The sequence below is a fragment of the Prionailurus bengalensis genome, chromosome C1 (assembly GCF_016509475.1).
Source record: "Prionailurus bengalensis isolate Pbe53 chromosome C1, Fcat_Pben_1.1_paternal_pri, whole genome shotgun sequence".
Lineage (NCBI taxonomy): Eukaryota > Metazoa > Chordata > Mammalia > Carnivora > Felidae > Prionailurus > Prionailurus bengalensis.
The window spans coordinates 5,082,664-5,100,035 of NC_057345.1; the positions used below are offsets into that span (position 1 = coordinate 5,082,664).

At 57.2% G+C, this 17,372-nt stretch overlaps 1 protein-coding gene across 6 annotated transcripts in view; it reads left to right on the plus strand.

Moving 5' to 3' along the window:
- CAMTA1 (calmodulin binding transcription activator 1) overlaps positions 1 to 17,372 on the plus strand; it is an 857,550-nt gene that overhangs the window by 589,317 nt on the left and 250,861 nt on the right. The window lies entirely within an intron of this gene.

Here is a 17,372-nt window from a genome sequence, read left to right on the forward strand (position 1 = left end):
GGTTAGGGTCCCACAGAGGGAAGCCCGGGACAGGGGAAGGGGACTTTCTAGGATGGGCGGATGCCAGGGCTGGGATTCGTCAGAGATGTAGGAGGTGGGAGAAGACACTCCTGGCACCCTTTTCTGTCTGTTTTTTTACCTCCTGACGTCCCGGTCAGAGTCTCCAGGCAGCCTCTGCAGGAGCCCTGGCTCCTCAGGCCCCAGGGGCCCCGGCCTCACCTGCTCCTCTGCCCCGACACAAGGACCCGGAAAGGTCATTCTCAGGCTGCTGGGCTCACGCACTGCGATCAACCAGCAAGCCCTGTGAGCCCTCCCTGGGGCCCCTGGGAAGAATCTGCAAGAGTTTGAGGGGGTGGGGAGACGGGAGAAGCCGAACTCCCTCGCTTGTAGGAAACCCACTGGTGCTCAGTGAGATGAAAACTATCACTCCTGGCTGAATTGGCCCCTTCCACTGTTTCGCTAAATAATTAAAGACTCCTTATTAAAAGAGTTACCGTCTTAAAGATGTCAGCCCTTCATCTCTCATGTCCCGCCTCTGGAGTGTGGCCTCGGGGCCGTGTGCAAGCACCCCTGCCGAGGATAACCTTTGCCCTGGAACCCAAGAGCATCTCAAGTAGATTTTGAAGACCCACTGTGTGCCTGGCACCGTGAGGTGCGTAGACGTCTGTCAGCTCAGCCTGGGCCTCTCCTGCCACAGTGGCTTCTACAGTACAACTTAGGGCTGGCACAGGCCTTAACGGGTCTCAGAATACAAGGGGGACACGGCAGGGTGGGCTCCCGTCCATCTTCCATGATGGACTTCCTTTGTGCTGCCCACGCCTACGTGCTGCTTCCCTCCTCCCCGGGCACCAGGCTGGCGGGGGCAGGCAAGCTACGGAGGGCCCCGTTTCTGCCATTGAGGTGTGCCCACCGGGGGAGGGAGGGGGCTGGGAAGCAGAGGAAGGACCACCCAGCGCTGCCAGGGAGAGTCAGAGCCTGGATCAGAGGAGCAGTGAGTGTTCGCACGGCACCCTGAGGGACAAATGCAAGTTCACGGAGCCTGGAAACAGGGCTTTCCCCAACACTTCAAAAACAAAGCACGGCAGATGAAAGACAGAGAGAGGTCTGAAAGTGTGTGGCACGCTCAGGGATTCATTCCACAAACAAACGAGTGCCTACTGTCTGCCAGAAACGATGCCAGGTGCTGAGAATACAGAAGTGAGTGTGACAGGAACCCACCCCACATACGGTTTGCAGGCTGGCAGGGGGGGCGGGCTAGAAGCAGCCTCTGATGCTTCGTGAAATGTGCTCCAATGAATGCATCCTCCAGGGGCGCCTGGGTGGCGCAGTCGGTTAAGCATCCGACTTCAGCCAGGTCACGATCTCGCGGTCCGTGAGTTCGAGCCCCGCGTCGGGCTCTGGGCTGATGGCTCAGAGCCTGGAGCCTGTTTCCGATTCTGTGTCTCCCTCTCTCTCTGCCCCTCCCCTGTTCATGCTCTGTCTCTCTCTGTCCCAAAAATAAATAAACGTTGAAAAAAAAAATTAAAAAAAAAATAATAAAAAAAAAAAAAGAAAGCATCCTCCAGCCACCTCTGTAGCACCAAGGAAAGAGTGATTACCTCGATGGCTTCCAGGAGGAGGTGTGTCCAGGCAGGTTGGGAGGGAGACTCAGAATTCGCTCAGATGCAGGTGGCCTGAACAGATGGGGCACGGAGGGAGGTGTCGACGGATGAGACCAAGGAAGGACTGAGGAGCAGAGGGGAGAGGCGGGGGTCTCCCGTGTGGGAGATCCGGAGTGCTGGGAAGGGGGAGGAGGAGAGATTGCAGAAAATCTCACAGAAAGGAGGTGGTGGCAGAGTTGGAAAGAGCGGCGAGCCCACGGGAGCCGTGGTTTGAGCAGCGTCTAAACGGATGGTCAGCAGAGTGGCCCGCAAGGAGCTGGGAAGTGGGGCTGGGGGTCCTGCAAGGTGTGAGCGCCCAGCCACAGCAGAAGTGCCTTCCCGGGGTGACCCTGGACCCGGGCGAGTCTCCCCCGGGGGTTGTCTCAAGACCCCTCACAAGCTGGAAGGACTCTGTTGACCTCAGAACTGGAAGGCCCAGGCTACCTGATGCCGGAGGAATCCGGGGGCAGGACAAGGACTTGACCTCCATCGGGGGCTCCACCTTCATCACATCTACCCTCACGTTAGTAGCGTCTTGGCGCTTGGTTGGAATTTTTCTTCTGAGATGATCTGTGGTCACCTCCTAAGTGGTGAAAATCTCAATTTGCTGCAATTAGTAATGGCCGGAGGTGACAGGACCCAGGCTTGGAAGTGTCACCTGATGTGAGTCCCACTGGCTGGAGGCTGGACCTTGACTTGGGCATTCAGGAGTCCAGATGGTGTCATGGATGGACCTGGGCTGCCGACGCCCGGCCCCACCTAGGAGCGACCTGACTTTCTTCATTTCCATTTCCTAGAAAATGAGGGACTGGGGCTGGTGTGCAGATGATCCCTTTCAGCTCCAAACAGTTTCCAACTCGATGCGTCTCCCACCCACCCGCTCACCTTGCTGTCGGCAAGAGTTAAGTTTTAATGAGAAAAGAATTCCTCTCCGGAATATTGAGTATAATTAAAACTCTGCTGTGAAAAAAAAAAAAAATTAAAAATTAAAAAAAAAAAGTCCAGCAAACACGGAGCGTACTAGAGGAAGTGAAAATGTTAAAACACAACCCCCATTTCCCTCTCCCTACGACATGGATTATTAAGTCAGGTTTGAAAAAGTTCCTATTAAATATTTAAATATTGCATTAAATATTCATCATCTCAAAAATTGCTTCCTAACCGATCCTTAGGTAAATATAACAATATTTGATCACAAAAGCTGCACAGCCTGACAGGCTCAGAGAGGGTGAGAATCTGTCTGCGGCTGGGTTCCCACGGGCGCGGGGAATCCCGCTCGGGGCGGGGGGGGGGGGGGGGGGGGGGGGGGGAGGCCGGGAGGGCAGGACGGAGGAGAGCCTCAGGGCTGCGGAGGTGCCGCTGAGACCTGAGCCCGCTGGCGGGGCTCCCCTCCAGGGCTGCCTCCCCCCTAGGGCCGGGTAAGGGGTGTTTCTCCAGGGTCCCCCGCACCCAGACCGTGCACATGGCTCCGCCCTTCCTTGTGTGGGCATCTGGTCTACCGAAGACCAGTATAACCAGCCGTCTGCGGGCAGCACCGGTAGAGGGCCCCCACTGCAGCCTCCCAGGTGTAGGGGTTCAGTCGGCAGAGGCCCTACAGCAGCACTCCCCCACCTCAGTGTTGTTGACTGGATCACCATTCCTGGCACTGCAGGTGCACCGCCCGGCCTCCACTGCAGCGGCCACGCCCATGTGAAATGGCCCCCGACGCCGCGCAGTGTCCTCTGGGTGCAAAACCACCCCCCGTTGAGAACTCCGCTCTCAGGAAAGGCAGTAAATACCTGCTGGGTGCTGGCTGGAGGGAGGGGAAGTCAAGCCAGGCGTAGTACGGGGCCAGTTTCACACGGGCGTGGGTGCGGTGGCTGGGGACTGCTGAGCCCCGGCCGCGAGCGGTCACGGGGCCAGCTCGAGGTTCCCACGTGGCACCTTCCCAGAAGGCCTCAGAGCTGGTGGCCTCCATCCATCTGCTGCCCCATTCCGGACCTCCCCCACTGGGGCCCCAACCTCATCGCCACAGAGCCCCTCCCGCATCCAGCCGCAAGACAGCCTCCTCCCTCGAGGCCCACCCCGGGCCTCCTTTTGCACCCAGGCTCCCCGGCCTCCTGTAGCCCCTTCCCAGCCCTGCCCTCTCCGGGCCCCCTCGGCTGCCTTCCCACACTCGAGGGGCAATGAGGTGACCAGCCCACCGATTGCCCGGATCACTGTCGCCGGTAGGTGAGCAGACCCCCACCTCTGCCACCAGCTCTCCTTGCCCCCCTTGCGCCAGTCCTGGGTGTTGGCAGAGCAGAAAGTCCGGTGCCACAGCCTCCCCCACCTCCATCCTCCTTCCCTGGGCAGGTCCCGGGGTGGGGAGGAGGCCACAAGTGTTGAGGGGCTCCCCCCACCAGCAGCCGGCATGGGCATGGGGGCGAGGGCTCTCCTGGGCAGAGTTCCGATGACTGACTGTCAGCGCTAGCTCCCTGGGTTGGCAGACAGGAGGGTGTGAAACCCCACACTTCAGTGCATCTGGAATGTTCTTGGAGGGAGGACTGTGTGCCAGGAGAGAGTCTGCTGTCCCATTGGACGGGCACCTCCCCACCCCATTTGGTCTGCCGCAGAGGCTCAGGCTGTTTTGCACGCAAAGATAGAAGGGCGTTCCAAGGTGGAGAAGCGGAACATTTCCCACAATGATCAGTAATCTCCTGTGAGTAGTGATCCCAACATGGCCTGTCTGGGCACTTTGGGGTGAGAGGTGGCAGGGAGAGTGAGCCAGAGGCTCAGAGCGGCTAGGAGCCACTGCTGAGTAGGAAAGGTGGCCGGCTGACACATCTTTAATGAAGACAGCAGAGGCCGACCCCGGGAGTATGGGGCATGCCCTGGACGGGCCACAGAGCTGCTGAGCCAGTGGGACACCGGCCTGGACCCCTCTGCAGGGTGGGTCCGGGGTTTCCTAACCCGCAGCTGTCCCCGGGGTAGGACGCAGGGACCCCCTGGCATTTTCCTGAGATGAGGCCCCCGAGGACAGGCGTGGCCACCCCCTCCCCCCACCCCCCAGTCTGAGGTCCTGAACCCACCTTCATGGCCACGGCCTCAGCGTCTTCTCCTAGAAGACAGGCCAACGTAAATGCTGGCTCTTCTCTCTTCTCAAAGCAGCATCCCAGCGAGAAAGCCTTGGCTCAACGGAACAGTGGGTCTGGGTTCGAGTTCTGACCCTGCCATCACATTACCCTGACGGCTCAGTGTCCTGTGTGGGGAGGTGGGACAAAGGGTGAGGTCCTGAGGACAGAGGGAGGATGCGTGCCAAGCAGCCAGGGTGCGGCCCCACGTCCATAGACAACTTTGGCCAGACGCACGGAAAAGCCCGGGGAGGTGACCCAGGTAGCCGAGCTTCCTGCAGAACACGGGACGTGTGGCGTCACACAGGAGGTCTCTGTTAGCAGCCGCGGCCAGGGGCAAAGCAGGGCCCTCAAGGCCGCGGCCCACCTCTGGTGAGCAGGTGCAAGGGGGGGAGGGATGGAACCGCGGCGCGCGCTGGCCTCGTAAGCGGCACAGACGCGGACCCCGAGACGGGTGGGACCGAGTTTTCCACAGGCGCCCGGGGCCGTGAGCTGCCACTTCGCCACGCCGCCTGCAAGATCCAATACTGCGTCTTGCAGGTTAGCAGCGTATTGGATTCCGACGACTCGTGTTTTAAGGCTGCCGAATAGTTGCAGGCGACAGAAAACCTGTTTCTTTCCCATTTTATACATCCAGGAGATTTGTACCACATGCAGCCGGCATGTCATTACACACTTCAAAATGCTGCATTCTCCCTTTCCAGAACCTGCGGATCTACCGCGAGGCGGATAGAATGCGGGGCTGAGGGTGAGGGCCCTTCCGCCGGGGCCCAAGAAAGCAGCTAAGTGGAGGGTGCCTGCCTCTTGGCATTAAGAATCCAGCCCACCGCCTCCACCCCCGGGGAGGCGCATCTCCTGGCGGCTGCAGGACAATCTGTTATTTCCCCAGGGAGGCTGGGGAACGTGCTCGAGGGGGAGACGCGGGTGTAATTACAGAGGCCCAGGCAGGGCACTGCTTTAATGGATGTAGGGTCCGCTGCCTGACTTAAGTACACCTTGCTGAGCCCCGAGACTGCGCCCTGCACTCTCACTGTGCCCAAGCTCCTGGCCCGGGGAGACCGCCCCCCCACCTCGTCCCCCCCCACCTGCCTCCCCCACCTGCCCCGCCCCCCACCCGGCCCTGTTAGTGTGGAACCAGCCCCTTCTCCAGTTGAGAGCCATTTGTGTTATGATCTCCTTTGCAGATGGGACGTCTCAGGACCTATGGGGGTGGGTTTTGGAAAGTGGGTTTCCGGAACTTCAGATCTCAGCATGCAGAGCGGCTACAGTTGCCTAGATGGCAGTGAGCGGCTCAGGCTCTGGTCCCCACCCTGCACAGGGCCTCTCTTCCTGCCTGCTCTGGGGATACAGAGCACAGTAAACTGGAAACTCAGGCTCCGTCTCTCCTGTGCCAACTTTCCTCCTTTGGCCCAACTAGCTTTTCCAGAACTTCAGTGCCAGGGGAGACACAGAGGAACATGGGTCCAAACCTCCTTGAAAGGCTTTTCAATGGGGAGGGAGGCCCTCTTTCCTTTCTTCCTCCTCAGTGTAGGCTCCTTGCAAGGCCTGGGGTAGACCATTGAGTGTGGGCAGAGCCTCTGCCCACGAAGCTCTAACAGCACAAGTCATTGCCAGCCCACTCAGATGGCCCTTCGGCCCGCTGCCCTTGGCAATCCCGCCTTCTTCTGCTGGGTCCCAACACCATGCCATTCCCAAATACCTCCTCTGGGCTGGGCCTTGTGCAGACCTGGGGTTGAGGGGGGGATGTCAGCAGAGGGAAAGGGTCAAGCCCATGCCCATGGGGAGTGGACAGGCTCACTGAGAAGATAAGACCCTCAGAAAAGTGCACGGAACGGGGTTGCCAAGAGCCAGGGCAGCTCCTCCTTAAGGGCTGAGATTTAGACAGCAGGTGCACTAGGCGGGAAGCCCGGCAAGGAGGGTGGGTCAGCCCTGCCCTGAGATGTGAGCCCCCGAGGCCAGGGTCAGCTTTGTCTGGTTCCCCATCAAAGTGCCAGCATCTTGAAAGGGCCTACCGCATGATAGCTGCTCAGTAGGCGTACCTCAGCTGAATAGGTGGGCTTGTAGGTGGGCGTCTGTCTCCTGGGTCCTTTCGAGTTCCTGGAGCTGAGGTAGCTTCTCCAGGGACAGGGGGCAGCGGGACCCCTGTCCCTGGTTTGTGCCTGGGCCACAGTTTTGTTTTGTTTTTAGTTGAGGTGAAGTTCACATAACATAAAATTAACCCTTTTAAAGCAAGCAATTCAGCGGTTTCTGGAACATTCACAAGGTTGTGCAGCCATCACTTTATCTCCTTCCAAAACCTTTCCGTCCCCCACAAAAGAAACCCTGTTCTACTACACAGCTCCTCCCTTCCCCCTCCCCTGCCCCCCCCCCCAAGTAAATCTGCTTTCTGACTCTGTGCATTTGCTTACTCTGGACATTTCATATATAGGAATCACACAATACGTGGCCTTTCGGGTCCGGCTTCTTTCACTCCGTGGAGTGTTTTCAAGGTTCACACACGTTGGAGTGTGTGTCGTGTCTCATTCCTTCTTCTGGCCCAACAATGTCCCATTGTGTGGCTGTGGCTCATTCTGTTTACCCATCCGGCCGTTGACGGCCGTGTGGGCCGCTTCTGTCTTTTGTGAAGAGCTGAGCGTGCGCGGGTGTGCGAGCCGCTTTGAGGGGCTGTTTATCATTCTTTGGGAGTTGCTAGGTCATATGGTAATTCTGTGTTTAACTTTCGGAGGGGTGGGCCAACAGCTTCTCCAAAGGTTCAAAAGAGATTTTTGAATAGGCTTCCAGGCTCTAAGGAAGCAGAGGCCCCCACCATTCAGGGGAGGGAGGTTGGAGGGGGCACTGCATGTGTTGGGGAGCAGGAGAGGGAGTGGGGCAGAGAGCTCGCACCCCAGCCCTGGGGACAGGATCCGTGGTAGAGAAGGGGTGTCCTCACTGGAGGGTGGGGAGCACCATCCTCCTATGCTGGGAGCAGGGTGTATCTGGGGAAACTGAGGAAGCACGTGTTAATGGAAGACCGCCTGTGCTCTGGTCATAGAAGACATGTGGGCATATCATCTTCCTTCAATCTAACAAACCTGCAAGGTCTAGGGCATCAGCTCCCCGCCCTCTGCTAATAAGGACGTTGAGGTTCAAGGAGACCAAACTCCTCTGCATACATGACCTTCCCAGTCCTTAGTGCTTTAAAGTGCCCGTGAGTTTCCAGCTCAGGCCTGGCTCCAGTGCCCACATGCTGGCCGCAGGGGCAGATCAGGAAGGGCAGGGAGGGGCTCTGCCCCCAACTCAGTTCTCCTCCAGAGGTGCCCGGGCCTGGACACAAACACTCTGTCTGAGGGCCTGGCTCCTTGGGGACATTCTCGCCTCCCCCTGCTCTCCCACGGGGCCAGCATCCGTCGCGCCCTATATTCAAAGGACGGGAGGCCTCTCGTTCAAGGTCATGGAGACCTCCGAGTGCCAGCCCTTCCTCCTGCAAACTCCTGGTACCTCCTTGGGTGGCCATTACTGTTCAAGCCTCACTCCTGTTACTATCATCACTATTTCCATTCTACAGATGAAGACGTAAGACATCGAAGCTCAGGGCCCTGAGTGACTTCGGTTCACGTCCCTAAGTGTCAGCAGGCTCACCGGGGCGTCCGATGTGCTCAGGCACTTGCAGGCACCGAGAGCAGGGCCTGGTGAGGGTGGGACGTCCCCACGTGTTTCCAGCACATTTGTTTCTAGGGGAAGGGGTGCGGCTCAGTACTTCCTGAGGTTCCCAAGACAGCCGGACTTGCCACCCACCAGCATCTCTCTGTGGCCGGAGCCGGCCAGCGGCATGATCCCGTTTGGGTGTGTTTCCGACACAGGCCCCCAGATCGATCGCCTGCCGCCGGGGACGCTCCCTTCACCGGAGGGTGCTTCCCTGCCGCCCTCTCTCTTTGTGGTGATGTTTTTGTGAACTTGAGAAAAAATCAGGAAAAGGCCGATTCCCTCTGTCCAGCCCATTAATTCTGCATGCTCAGGCCCAAATTAACCTTGGCAAGGCTTCGAGAGGAGAGAGTAATTCTAACCTTAAAATCTGCTGATTAAAGCTGGTTTCAGGAATTCGATTCCACTTAATGTCTTGGCAGGGAGCCCAGCCTCACATTAACACGGCCACAGACTCGGGTCCTGGCATTTCCCTCCACCTTCTTAATAAACAAAACCCCGTTGCCTGTTTGAAGCGAGAATTCCTTTCCCGGACTCCCTTGCTGCACGAAGCTGTGTGTGTGCCTTGCAGAGCACCGTGGGCACCTGGGTGGTGTCACAGGTGCCCGGGAGGGGCGGCGCTGAGAGCTGGGGGCAGGCGTCAGAGGAGGGGCTCCTTTCTGGGCAGCCCCCTGCCTTCCGTGCCGCCTACAACGGCCTCTGGGGACTTTAGGAGCCCGAGTGCCGGTGTTTGCACATCTCCCAAGCCCCTGCACCTTCTGGGAACAGGGACCAATGGATGGGTCATGAGTAAAGACAAGGGCCAGCTACCTGGAACATACACATACACTGAAAACCCTCAGCACCAAAGGACACGGCCGCTGGCCTCCTATAGAGACTCCGTGTTCCCCACTAGCAGTCACTGGGGCTAAAATGTGCAAAGCGTTGCTAAGGCGTGTCAGCCTCAACAGGCCACCTGGCAAGGGGAGCACCAGAGCAAGAGCTACTCGTGGGAGTCCCTTTCCCCCTCAGAGTCCACAGGACAGGGCTGTCTGGTACACAGCAGAGGGCTGAGCGGCTGTTGGTGGAAGGAGGGGAGGAGGGGAGGAGGGGAGGCCACGACCGGCAGAAGCCACTTTCTAGATCAGTTCCAGCCCCTTGGCAGGGCACCAAGAAACAGGTCTCAGCAATACACTTTGATGAGAGAAAGGAAATTTCACTTTACTTATTATTTGTGCCCGGTACTTTTAGGAAGTATTTGAGATAGAAACAGCCCAGATATGTTGCAATAGGCTCAAAGAACAAGAATGCGAGTGTGGGGAGAGAGCTGAGTCAGGGGACGTGGGTATGTACATAGAGGGACAGAGATAGAGAGACGGAGGGAGGGAGAGACAGAAGGAGAGAGGATAGTTTCCCCGCCCAGCACACCCGGCGAGGAGGGTCAGGGTGGGATGGACCCCCTCCGAGGGCCCTGGGGGACCAAGTGCCCCAAGGGATTTCCGAGATGTGGAAATGCCCCCGGAGGCCTGGCTTCTGCAGCTGTTTGGCAAGCGTGGGGGGTGGGCAGGAGCCCACACCCGCCTGGCTGAAGGTGGCAAGGGTGGGAAGGCGGGCAAGTATGGGCCACCAGGTGCCTGGACTGGACCCCTGGCAGGAGGAGCCCAGAACAGGGCCCTCAGGCCAACCAGGATGACTGCAGAGTTGAGCCCGCGGCCCCCACTCCTGCCCCGCCTGCTCTGCGGGAGAGCCAGGGCTCGGAACCCCTCCTTCCCTAAATCTAAATTTACCTCATTATCAATTTTTAGCTATTACTCCATTTTATACCCACTAATTTATTAATCCTGGAACCCCCCAAAAACAATAAAACTGAAGCTCCAGGAATTTTATTTATATCTTTAAACATGATTTTTATGCCTTTTTATCTAGAAATTCATTTAATCTTTATTGCTGTCCTCACTCATGTCATGGTTAGGCTGCGGCAGCTCTGCTCGGATGTGCTGTCCTGGGGACGCTGTCCCTTGGCGGGGGGGGGGGGGGCCCAGGTGAGCAGAGGTGGGGGGAGGGGCACAGGGGGGCCAGCGCGAGGCCATACCTGGCGGGGCCTGATGTTCTACAGTGGCCCTGGGGCAGGACGTCACCTCCCTGGTCCCTGGAAAAGGCTGGCGGTGAGAGGCATCTCGTTGCTCATGCTGTCCCCTGATCTCTGCCCTTTAGTTCCCCTTCGGGTCCTTTTTCCAGAGACCTAAAGGGCCCATGTGCTATAAAGATGGTCTAGAATTTTCTATGGAGATGTTGGGGAGCCTTCAGCATGAGGCCCCCTCTCTTGACCCACCCATAGCACCTCTTAGTGCTTCTCCCCACTCCTCATCCAGACCCAGAGGCACTGAAGGCCTCCCAGGGACACCAGAAACCCCTCCTGGAGAGTCTCTTTGGCTCTCTCTGCTTGCCCAAGGTGCCGCTACCCCTGCGCACCCCCTCCCCCAAGCTCCTGCCGATGCCGGTCCCCAGGGTCTGGGGGTGCACAGGACTGTCTGCAGGGCAGTGGGGTGGGGCGCACATGTGTCCTAGGCCTGCCGGGCTCTGCCCCATTCTGGCTCTGTCCCTTGCACACCGCTGGTCTGTGGGGACGGGGCAGAGAGCTGCCAGCCTTCCATAGTTTGCTGCCCCATCCCTTTCTCTCTGCCCCTCAATTCCTCCGGCTCTGGGGACCTGACCTCCACAGCCAAGCTAGGCCACCTGGTCCCCAGTGTCCCTTTGGTGTGTGCACCACAACTTCTGCCCATAAGCTGGGGGTGAATTCCCAGAGCTCAGATTCCAGCTTTAACACGTCCCTGTGATCTTGGGTTAGACACTACTCTCTCTGAGCCCCAGCTCCCACATCTGCAGAGAGGGCATCATACCACCCCCTGCCAAGATAACGGAGAGGACCCCGGTCTCTTCCCCATCTCCTGGGTCACCTGTGGCACCAAGCACAGGGGAGACACTCGATTAATTGGCAGAAAGACCAGTTATTGTAATGTCCTGGAAAAGCAGGCCACCAGGATACCAGGCCTGGAGGTAGCCAGTCTCAGGGAGGGCGAGTTCCTTGAGGTTCTGGAGAATGAATCTTTGGGAACCTGCCCACCCCAGCCCAGAGACGCCCCCCCAAGAAAATACAGGCCCAGGCCAGCCCCCTTGTCCTCTAGCCTCAGTCCCCCGCTGTGGCAAGCCTGGGCTGCATTGGGAGATGCCTTTGCTGATTGTCTTAGGAGACAGGCCAGGATGGAGACCCGGTCAATGATGATCTAATATTCCAGATCTCTCCTGTCACCCAACCCAGAGGCCGGATCAGACTGCAATCCATTTAGCTCAAACTAATTTTAAAGCAATTCACTATTTAACAAGTTCTGAGGCCCAGTGCTTTTGCAGGCAGCATGCGAATTGAATCATTTGGTCTAATCTTAGATTAATACGAACCAAATCCTTCAGTGAGGACGGTCCTGGGAGCAGCTTGGGACTTCACCCCTTTGTCTTTGCCGCAGGCAGGCCCTGCAGAAAGCCTGACCCTCAGCCACTGGCCTGGACGCCTGAGCGATGCTGCCAGGGGCTGGCCCGCTGGGCAGGGTCAGACGGGGTGGGTCTGTGTTCCCCTCTGCCTCTTCCTAGCCCAGGTGGCCTTGGACAAACTGCTAGCTTGTCCAGCCTCAGCCTTCCCCAGGATGTCTCTGTGCGGGGCAACGTAGAGCTAGAGACAAGAGAAAGTCCACGTCACCCCACCAGTGCCCCTACGCGAGACCTTCTAGTGCCTCTGGGGATGTGCCCTGGCTTCCGGGGGGCCCCAGGGAGCATCAGGCTGTGTACCATGCAGCAGCAGCTGCTGGTCTGGGGAGATCTGGAAGGTGCTTGTGGGTTTTCCCTTCACTTGCTCCTTGGAGAGCACCTGCTTCTCCCAGGATGTCAAAGCTTTGGCAGCAAAGGAACCGTGTTTACCCCCTTCCACGAGCCCTGCAGCTCTGTCTGCCCAGGTGTCTTCCTGCCCCCCCAGGAGTCCCAGGGCCGGCTCACAGCTCAGGCAGGCGAGACACTTTGGTGCCTCTGGGGTCACCCTGGAAGGATGGGGCTCTCATGGGAGAGAAGAAAGCACCAGGAAGACATAGGGCAACGAGAGGCGGAGACAGCGGCTGGGAGGGAAAGATCCAGAGTTCTGATTCTGCACCTGCACTTGTTCCTCAAATCCCCAGAGCCCCCCAGTCCTTCCAGGAAACCTGCTTCAACAAGCAGGGTCTGGACCAGTGCCGCGGGGCAGAACCATAAGAACCACAGGGCCTTTGCTTCCATGCAAGGCTGCCCGCCGACCGCTCATCACTGGTCTCATGGGGGTTCAGCAGAACGGTCTGTGGGTTCACAGACTCGGCCACCCAACATCAGGACCCATCCTCTGTGGTCCCTTGCAGAGGATTCAGATGGGAAAGCTGGGAAGAAGGCGACATCCTTGCCCATGCCCATCCTTCTGCCTAGAAACTGCCTAGAAACCTAGAAGTTTCTGCCTAGAAACTTCTCTCGTCCACCTGACCTGGTCTTTTCCACCTGTTGTCCCCTGGCCCGCTGCTCCTCATCACAAATGTCACTTCCTCTTCAGCACGGCAAAGACTCTTCCCTCCCCGGCCTCCCTTGCACTTAGCATCAGCCCTGTTTCGATCTGGTTTTGTTGGTTTGCTTGTCTCTTTCTCCCACAGGGGAGACTGGGGGGTCACAGAGGACTGGGGCTAGGGACAGGCACGGAGTCGACAACAGTGAGAACTTTTTTACCACAGAGCCAGGGCCCAGCCCGGCCCCAGGTGCCCTTTTTCAGAGGGGGTGGCTGTCACTCCATCCACTAGGGGAAGTGCCTCTCACCTGCCCCTGCCCAGGATCTTCTGAACAAGTGGCCCCTTACCCCTTCATCACTTCAGGGCAGGATTAAATTGTTATCTTCTGGGTGGATTCTCCCTTCCCTTCTATTATCTCTTTGTCTTCTGTCTCCTTTATACCAGAACGCATTTTTTAAACTATTCATCTTTGTCACGTAAACATCAGATTCAAGTGTGTGAGAGAAGCTAGGCCCCTAAAAAACCTGCTTTCACGCTGATTGCCGCTGTGCGGACGGTCACCTTCCCGATGGGAGGGTGGTGAGGCCGGGCCACAGGGGGAGCACAGGGGCTGCCGCCAGAAGCCTAACCCAGCTCTCAGGGTTCTAAGCGGAGATGTGCCATAAACACCCTAGTCTGAGGACACAGCAGGTATCGTCCCTGCATTGGAGAAGGCTTTGGGCATGGGAGAGGCAGGGAGCGGGCTTTCTGTCACAGCACAGGGGGCTCTGGGAGACACTGGCTGACTGATTCAAGATGTGGAATGGCACTTACCAACCTGCAGGCATACCAGCTTCCCAGAGTGGAGCCAACGTCCAAAAGCCCAACCTCCGTGTTCTGTCTTGCCCCAAACCCTGGTTCCCCCAAATCCCAGCTATTGGGGTTTTAGGCTCCAAGAGTCTCAGCCAAACATCTCTACCCTGGGTGTCCACTCTCATCGTCTAGAGCCACAGTGTCCAATTGGAGCTTTCTGTGATGATGGAATGTTCCATCCCATCAAACCCAGGAGCCACCAGCTACCAGCTGTTGAACGCTGGAAGTGAGGCTAGTAGACTGGGGAACCGAAGTTTCGATTTGATTTCATTCTACTAAATTTGAATTTGAACAGCCACACGTGGCTGGTAGCTGCCATGTTGGAAACCGCCACGCTGGAGAGGCCTGGGCAATGCACTTTGCAGCAATCCGTGGAGTAAGAGGCCGGGCTCACACTTTCCCAGAGATGAAGGTCAACAGCAAACCTTGGCTTTGCAGGTTGTGGGAGGTGGCCCCAGGAAACAGAATGAAATGTTTGCTCCAGAGAAGCGATTTCGCTGGCAGCCGAGGCCGTAGAGGTGTTTTGTTCCTCTAAAGGAAAGGGCCAAAGCACCCATACATCCCCAATAGCACACTGGCTACTTTCAGCTTTCTGTGCCTTACATCACTGAATGTTGCTCAGTTAATAAATAAGGTGCTTGACCGGTAGAGGAAGCCATGTGTTCACTGAGTACCTACTACATGCCAAGAAGCCCTCTGGTCCAAGTACCGGGCCTGAGTGTTGGCTAATCTCGCGAGAGGCATCGAGGGTGACGTGCAACGTACTCAGGCCCAGGAAACAAACACCCGGAATCAGGTCCAATTGGAAAGACATCAGAGCCCTGTGAAAGCTTCCATGGACAGGATGGAAGCTGTGATCTGTTCGATACTGTCCTGTGTCACGCGCATTTGTTAAATGAGCAAACTGTCGCTCCCATGCGTTTAGGCCTGTGCTGCTCCTGCTTTGGCCTGCTTAGATACTCACATCACGTGGAAGTCAAGCACAGTTTCCTGAGCACCTGCTCTGTGGAAAGCACCGTGGGGAATTTTACAAAGGACAATACAATTCGCGTTCTTGCCAATCTGATGAGACTTGTGCCCATAAGCTGGGGGTGAATTCCCAGAGCTCAGATTCCAGCTTTAACGCGTCCCTGTGTCCTTGGGTTAGACACTACTCTCTCTGAGCCCCAGCTCCCACATCTGCAGAGAGGGCATCATACCACCCTCTTCTGGGATAACGGAGAGGACCCCAGTCTCTTCCCCATCTCCTGGGTCACCTGTGGTACCAAGCACAGGGGAGACACTCGATTAGCCAGGACTGTGGGCAAACTATTCCCACAGGCTGGATGTGGCCCACCACCTAGTTTTGCACAAGCTGAGCTCGGATGGTGTTTACATTTTATAATGGTTGATTGGGGGAAAAAATCAATAGAAGAAGAATGTTCATGACACGTGAAATTCTGCCCAATTCAAGCGACAAAATCCACGAATGAGGTTTTGTTGGGACACGGCCACACCCATTTGTTTACCTATGGTCCAAAGCTACTTCTGCCCTATAAAGTCAGGGTTGAGCAGTTGTAACAGTGACCGTCTGACCCACAGGCTGAGAATATTTACTCTCTGGCCCTTTACAGAAAGTGCCAGCCCCTGTGAGACAGGAGGCAGGAGTGCAGATGTGCGAAGCCTACATGATGGTGGTGGTGAATAGCATGCCTGAGGCAGAATCCACACCCTCGTGGCTGCCCTTGACCCTGGGAGGCCCTTTCCGGGGACCGCCTCCACTGGCCGGGTCAGGAAGGGCTTCCTGGGAGACGGAGGCCCTGGATGGACTTGGGCTGAGTGGGGTTTGCACTGACAGTGGGACCCCACGAGGGGAATTGTAGAAACAGGAGCCACAAGGCCTGCCTGGGGACAGTGAGCCAGCCGTGTTCTGTAGCCCTAGCTGAAAGGGGAAAACAGAGGGCTGGGCTTTTGGTGGGGGGCAGGGAAGGGAAGGAAAGTGGGGAAGGGACACAGAGGCAGGGAAGGAGGGAGGAAGGGAGGAAGAGGGGGAAAGAGACGAGGGAGGTAGGGAGGAAGAGGTAGAGAGAGAGGTGGAGAATCAGCTGGTCACAGAAGCCATCGAGGGCTGGACAGAAAGGAGAGGCACCTGGTGATGTCCCAATATCACAACCAGTAAACTTGGCTCATCACACAGAGATGTCCCCCTCTTTCATCCACTGAAGCCATCGGGTGTTGAGCCTTGGCAGACGGTCTGGCAGGTGGGGGACCTCTCTCCCCCGGCGGCTGAGTCTGTGGGGAGAAATCCACTGGAGGAGATTTGCAGCCAAGGTGCCCTCTCTTTGTAGGAAGAGTTTATCTTGACTTGAAGGCAGCTCCCGTTTACTATTGGTTTCCCTGTAAATTTATCTTTCCTTTTTATTTAAGAAGGGGGAGAAAAGCCCCATAGTGTCACATAAGCAATTTTGAGTATTTAAGAAAAACTCCTTCCCTGCTCAGCTGTCATGTTCACAGGAAGCTGTCAGGCCTTAATTCCGCAAATATAACGATTTTGAAAGTTGCTTCCAGCTAGGGGTGAGGTTCTCCCGAATTTCCTATAAATAGCTAGTTGCTTTCTCTTTTTCCTTCTTTGTACACACACATCAACCAGGGACTCATGGCACGCTTTCTCCCACACACCCCCACACGCGTGTGCACGTGCACCTCATGCTTACGTGCACACGCACACAGCTCGTCCACCAGCTCTGGAAGACGACTCTCCCCCCAACCGCATCATGGCTCCTAGACGAAAAACTCCACCCACGGAGCCCCCAGGGGAGCCCCAAGCCTGATCAAAAAGCACCAGGAGTTTGTAAAACACAGATCGCCACCGACAGACTTGATTGCTTTTTTGATTAGTGAAAGAATGGATTTGATACACTGCCTCGTCCGATAACGTGCAGTTAATCCCCAGTTGTCATATGGGCTAGAAGTGGGCCAAGAGCTGCCAGGTGATGACGTGGCGACAAAGGCACCCGGGAAGAGAGGGTGGCACCGGGGCTGTGGGCTGGCTGGGGGTGCCCTGTGAACAGAAGGGGAGAGGACCAGGGCGTGGAGCACGTAGCGAGGCAGGCCGGTCACATGCTGAGCCTCATCAGGTTCACGCCTCCCCTGCTCCATCCGCCTGCAGGCTGGGCTGTGTGTTGCAAAAGCCAGCCTGAGGGGACACTCGCTCCCGGGCATCTCTGTTTCCTTCCCACGCCATCCCTGTGCCCGGATTGCGGTTTCCAGCCCAGACTGAGCACCATTCTGTGCATTCTGTGTCTCTACTAGCTTGTCTTCCAAACTCCTTGAACTCGCCAGGTAGGAATCTGAAACCAGCCTCTCCCCCAGCAGGCTGCTGCACCCCCAGGGTTTTCTGTCCCAGTGCCTGGGACCCCTTGTCCCCCCACGCTTGTCTGAACAGGTGCACGGGCGTTGTCCTCGCACCTGGCGAGCGTGGCCACTTCTCCACACCTGCATGGCCGCCACCATCCAGTGCCAGGGCGGCTCCCGACTCACAGGGCTGGCCCCAGTGCCCTCACCTCCCTTGGCTGTCTTCC